The sequence below is a fragment of the Mus musculus genome, chromosome 12 (assembly GCF_000001635.26).
Source record: "Mus musculus strain C57BL/6J chromosome 12, GRCm38.p6 C57BL/6J".
Lineage (NCBI taxonomy): Eukaryota > Metazoa > Chordata > Mammalia > Rodentia > Muridae > Mus > Mus musculus.
Genome location: NC_000078.6, coordinates 104,747,508 through 104,753,507, shown reverse-complemented (window position 1 = coordinate 104,753,507; position 6,000 = coordinate 104,747,508). Strand labels below are relative to the sequence as shown.

The window sequence follows — 6,000 nt, the reverse complement described above, 5'->3', positions numbered from 1 at the left end:
CATAATATCTAGCATGATACATATATATGATAGATATCATATATAATACATACATCATATACATGATACAAATATAGTATATATATCATATATGTATGTGCCAGGGCTTTGGCATGTAGCTCAGGCTGGCCTTGATCTGTGATTTTGCTATGGTAACCTCCTCCTCCTCATGCTGGGATAGTCCAAATCCATTTTTTTTTTTGAAAGACAGCCGAGGATGTGGTGCACGCCTTTAATCCCAGTGCTTGGGAGGCAGAGGCAGTTGGATCTTTATGAGTTCAAGGCCAATTTGGTGTACAGAGCAAGTTCCAGGACAGCCAGAGCTATACAGAGAAACATTGTGTCGAAAAACAAAACAAAACAAAACAAAACAAAACAAATGGACCATATTGCCTCCAAGTTAAAGGTAAAGAAATCAGAAACATCTGCTAATGGACAAGGAGTTAGTCTTTAAAAAAATATCTTTTTTTTTTCCCGAGACAGGGTTTCTCTGTGTAATAGCCCTGGCTGTCCTGGAATTCACTCTGTAGACCAAGCTGGTCTCGGACCCAGAAATCCGCCTGCCTCTACCTCCCAAGTGTTGGGATTAAAGGCGTGCCCCACCACGCCCGGCGTGGCACACACGTTTAAACCCAAAAATTGAGAGGCAGAGGCAGGCGGAGTTTGAGGACAGCCTGGTCTACATAGTGAGACCTACTTTCGAAATAACAGTAATAAAAAAATTGAAACAAATGACACTAGTATTTATTCAAATAAACAAATCACTTGCACTTATTAAAGATTAGCCTTAATTTGGAGAGGTAACAACCACTACGTGGGACTGTTGGACATAGTTCAGACGGACAGGTAAGCGCTTCCAGTGGCTGAGAGAAGCCCGGGGCTAGAAGCGTCCATCCCTCACCTGGAGTACCAGTCTATTCCGGAGTCTTTTTCCAAGATGCCTACACGGAGGTGGGGGAGGGTCCTACACTAAGATGGTTTTCTTTAAGTCGGTCTCTTTACTCCTCTGATCTCAGCAAGAAGACGCAGCAGAAAGCTCAGCCTTATAAAACCAAGTTTGCACGCCGCGGGCATTTTCTGGTTATTCAAGTTGGTTTTGAGGGCTGCCCAAAGAGATCAGTTCTTTGGACCAAAAGAGCGGTGCAGCGGGGCTTGCGGATGGGGGCGATGTGTGCCATCATCAGGAAGGGAAAGGAGCCGGGAGCTGGGACTGCGTAGCCCCAGCGGCGCGTTCAGGATTCCGGCCGGCCGGCAGGCTGGCTGACTGCGTTGCAGAGCTCGGTCTTCGCATTGGGCCTCCGACGCGGCCTCGGCCCGAGTCTGCTGTCTCCCGGCTTCTGAGTGGCTGGGGGGCCGGGGTTAACCTTTCACCTCCGCGCTCCGTCCAATCACAGGACGGCTTTCATGCGGCCGCGGGGCGAGCGAGCGAGGGGGCGCGGAGCGGCGGCGCGACGCCGGTGGGATTCTCCAAGCCGCTGTGCGCCGTCGCCGCGGGCCGAGCGCGGGCTGCGGGCGAGCAGGGCGCTGCGCAGTCTCCGCAGGCGCGGGCGGGAGGGGTCGGGGCGCGGCGCGGTGCGGCGCGGGCGGCTCCGGGCCCAGGTGAATGGAGTAACCTGACAGCGGGAACGAGACGACGGCGAGCGGCAGGAAATGGCGGCGGCGGCGGCGGCGCCGGGCGGCACCGGGAGGCCTGGGCTGTGACGCGCGCGCCGGAGCGGGGTCCGATGGTTCTGGAAGGCCCGCGGCGCCCAGTGCTGCAGGTGAGGCGGGCTCCCTGCTGGGCCGCTTTGTGTCCGGGCCCGGGGGACGGCGATGCCCGGCCCGCCTCTTGCGCGAGGCCCGCGCGGGCGCCGGGAGCAGGCCGCGACGCCGAGCCCGGGCAGAGAACTGTCCACGCGGGCCTCTCCGCACCCCCGCCTTAGGAGGAGCGGCCTTTGACAGGTCCCGTTCCGCGTTCGAAGCCCGGGAGAAGACAGGAGGTATCCACGCGGGCCGGCGTCTCGGGAGCGACCCGGGCCTGCCAAATGGCGCGGGACCCCTGGATGCCTCCGAGGATCTGGAGGGGGACAAGGCCTCAGCGAGGTGCGGGCTGGAGCCCTGGGAAGGACTGTTGTGTGTTTATTGGCAGGTGACCAAGGCTGGCCCTAGGGGGTGGGTGGCCCAGGCCATGTTTTGTGCCCCTCCCCTTTTAGGTCGTCTGGACCTTGCGAAGAAGGGTCTTTGCTTAAGGGGCTTTCGTTCAGCCAAATCTGTGTGCATCTCCAGCCAGCACACCAAATTGGTGTGGATTGCCTAGCAGAGATGAGCTGCCCTTGTGACTTTGCCTTCAGGACAGAGCCAGTGTCCTGAAGACTTGCCCAAATGGATGACTGGGAGTCTATGATCTGTAATAGTCCTTGCTTTTATGAGTAGACTTGTGATTAAAGGGTTAGTTACCGATATATGATGCCCTAAGTATTATGGTGATCAAGTGTTGAAAGACGTCATCGGGTGAAAGAGACTTACTTGGGAGTTCGCTCCTGAGTTTCTGAATCTTTGATTGTTAGTTTTCTGAGGAACCTCACTGTAAGTCAGTAGGAAAGGATGCAGTTCAAGAGTTAAGCAACTTGAGATATGTTTTTCAAACCTGTTGTAAAGTAGGATCGCTGAGTTGGAAATTCATTGGTATAAACATTTTAAGTTTTCTAGGCAAAAATTTTCATGGTAACCAAGGACCTGAAATGTAACCGAAAGGTGAATACTGGGTGAGGCTTGTAGCAAGCAGTAGTTTGGGTGTTTTTGGAAATATCTTTTTGATATCTTTGGGGACTGAGTTCTGGAATAATCTGTTTCACTTTTCAGGCTACCTGTGAAACATGCAGTGTGTAATATAAACAGTGCACAATATCATGACTGGAGTGTATTTTATAGAACTGTCAGCACCAAGGGCTGCTTTTAGTGATCAATGTAGTAGCCTAAGTTTGTGAATTTACACGTGGCTCCAAAAGATGACTCGGTTGGCTTTAACTGGGTGATAAAAGACCTTGCAACTGCATTAATAATGTAGTTGTCTTCCTGTCCCACACTGAGCACTGCATTATGGCAGTGTTTCTGGGCAGGAGTTGTATAGCTAGGCTGTTTGTCTGTTGTTGAACTTTCTTGTTTTGGTTTTAGAAGGTATTTTTGGTGTAGTTCATTTCTGTCTTTCTTGAAAGAAACTTTTAGGAAGTTTCTCTCTCAGCCTCTGGGGTACCGGAATTACAGGCATGCACCACCAGGCCTGACTCTCTTGGTCCTGATCAGAGAGTGGTTTCGTGGTGTTATGTATGAGTGCGTCTAGGTGTAGCTCTGCTTTCTAGGGAGGATAACGTGTGTAGCATTGTGTCACAGCATTGCCACATCTGACTCTCTGACCAGTCTGATGCCGTGAGATGGGGATGTCATTTGAGCAGGTGGGTGTGCTCTCTAAGGATTGCCTCTCTGCAGCCTACACCGCTTATCCGTGGCAGGGAAGGAGGACATTTGCTAAATCTCATCAGTCTGTACCAAGACGTGTCAGGCTCTTTTCTCAGAGTCTCACTGAATGAATTCTCAGTGCGTTCATGCAGCATCCTCCTTCCTGGTTGTACACACGAGGGAAGTGTGACTCTGATGATTTCTTCAGCGTGTGAGGCTGCCTGAGCCTTGACTGGATCATGCTCTGCTTTCAGAGCCTGCCTGCCTGCTCCTCAGGGTGTGCTGTCCAAGTGGATTTAGGCAGACAGCCCAACGTGGGATCCGTCCTCAGTCAGTACAGTGGCGTGAGTGGAGAAGCACTGTCCCACTGAGAGAGTCAGGTGACTTCTGCTTGTCTCAATGTGTACAGTTGTTTTAACATGTGACAGCATACTCAGGATTGATGCTTCGGCCATGAAGTGTACAGTGCAGCTGCTTTCAGGTTTGCAGGTCTCACCACTGCCCTTCTCCAGACTTCTCCCTCACTGGGACACTTTGACCACTCAACACTGAGCCACATTCCGCCCTTCATTCCCAAGCGACCCCCACAGTTTCCTCGTTTTCCTTGTCTTTGAGTTTGGCCGTGCTAGGAACCTCTTGTAAGCATGGACATGAAGGATTTGTCCTTTGGTGCTGGTGCCCTGACACCTAGCATACACCTCTGTCTTCATGCCAAGTGCATCTGTCTCCTCACTTTGAAAGACTGAAACTCTTGTATGGTCCCTAGCTTATAGCAACAGCTTTTAGCCTTAAGATGTAGGAAAAGTACAGTTATAGTAGGCCTTTCTTTTAATTTTGAAGTTTCGCTTCTCTTTCCTGCCCCAGTCAGCTATGTGATCATGAGGTGTAGCCTGGGATGCCTTACATCCTGCTTCGTTGTTCAGCCAGAAAGTTTGACAAGCTAAGTATACATGTTCCTCAGTTCTGTGTTCAACTTAGAAGTGGCTGTCTAGGGCCCCCAGTGATGGAGGAGCACCTGTGTATGCCTTGTTCTGATTTTCCAGCCATCTGTGGATAGCAGCTTCCATCTTTTGATTTTTGAATAGTTGCTGTGAGGATAGATACTCATGGGACCCTTTGAGACCCCACTGTTGTCCCTTCTTTTGGCATATACCTCAAAGTGGTCAGGTTGTTTGTTCATCAAAACACTAGGCTCAGGTTCCTTCCTGATTCTTAATTTTCTACAAATAGTTCTTCAGTGTCAATAAAAGACTAGAATCTTCTCCAAGTCCAGGAGTTACTGATTTTTAGAATCTTGGTTCTTATCACAGTATGGCAACCAGGGATTCTTATCACTGAGTTTGTTCAGTGGATCAGCAGGCTTATTATGTCCTAATGGAGGCAGAGGAGGGGGCTGCGAAGGTTTCTGTGTACTTTGTGCAAATAGAAAGTTTAAGCTGGGTGATTATTTTGTTTACCTTAGGCTTTGCTGTTTGAGTTTAGCTCATCCTGAATGCCAGAGGGGTTGTGTGTGTGTGTGTGTGTGTGTGTGTGTGTGTATGTATGTGTGTGTTGTGTTGGCTTTTGCTTACAGATTTCCTTGGAATATCTTCAGAGTAGGCTGTACTCTTGGAGGCAACATTACTTTGGTAGTGTTCCACCTCTAGTCTGTGCTGCTTGGTCTTTTTAGCACTGTTTCCTGATTCTTTGATGCTTACCGATATTTCTTTTAAAGAGACTTTGGTTTTTAAAAAGTTGTACTCATAGATAAACATTTGTATAATAATTCTGTGTTCTTTGAGAAGGAATGTAGACCGTTCTTACACTAATAAGAAGGTGTTTTTAAGATCTGAGATTAACAGTGCAGGCTTAGGACAGTCCATGGATGGAGGACTAGGCGAAGAGCTTCAACAAGGATAATTCACAGCTTTGAGCACCTTAGGTGCGTTCACTTGTTTGTTTTAATTTGCCAAAATGCAAGAGGAACTCAGGGTAATTTCGGTTGCATCGATTAATGAGGAAGGTGTACCCGTTAGCCAGGAGAAACAGATCTTCTTTTTCATCAACATGGGTTATTTGTTTGGATTCTTCAACACCATGATGGTGGTCACGAATGGAGACAGTGTTGACCCTTACGCATGATGACTGTGCCTCCCATTCCGTTCTAAAGAAACCCTGTCAAAAGCATGAGGTAGAGTCAGGGAGCAAGAGTAAGCCAGGCTTGTGTGGTTCAGGTGATGTCATTGCCACTGGAGTTGAAGTGTCACTTGTAGTGTGAAGGCCTTGACTGAGGGCAGATGACAGTTGGTTGAGGAGTAGAGGCAGTCAGAACTTTGCAAACAGTGGTAATTTTGCTGGCCTTCAGGAGTATGCATTGGATGAGTGCTTGTGTGTTAGTACGGACCTGATAAATAAAAGAACCCAGAGAGAAGAGTGTATGCTTGAGGTGTAGCTAGAAAAATGGGAAATTTTGGCCATGTGAGAAAGCTTTGTTGAATTGCAGGTCCACAGTGACTTTCCCACTTCTCTAAAATGGCTGATTAATTGGTGCTCCTGATCTGATAATCAGTTATATGCTACCAGTCA

General features: G+C 49.1%; 1 protein-coding gene across 5 annotated transcripts in view; it reads left to right on the top strand.

Moving 5' to 3' along the window:
- Positions 1 to 1,539: 1,539 nt before the first annotated feature.
- Dicer1 (dicer 1, ribonuclease type III) overlaps positions 1,540 to 6,000 on the top strand; it is a 64,229-nt gene continuing 59,768 nt past the window's right edge. For 2 of the 5 annotated variants that reach the window (XM_017314997.2, XM_006515608.4), the window contains exon 1: positions 1,560 to 1,760. The gene's annotated coding sequence lies outside the window, so the exon portion shown is untranslated. Of the gene's footprint in view, positions 1,761 to 1,994; positions 2,083 to 6,000 lie in introns of those variants that run through there. The other 3 variants (XM_006515611.4, NM_148948.2, XM_006515609.4) reach the window with 3 other exon arrangements.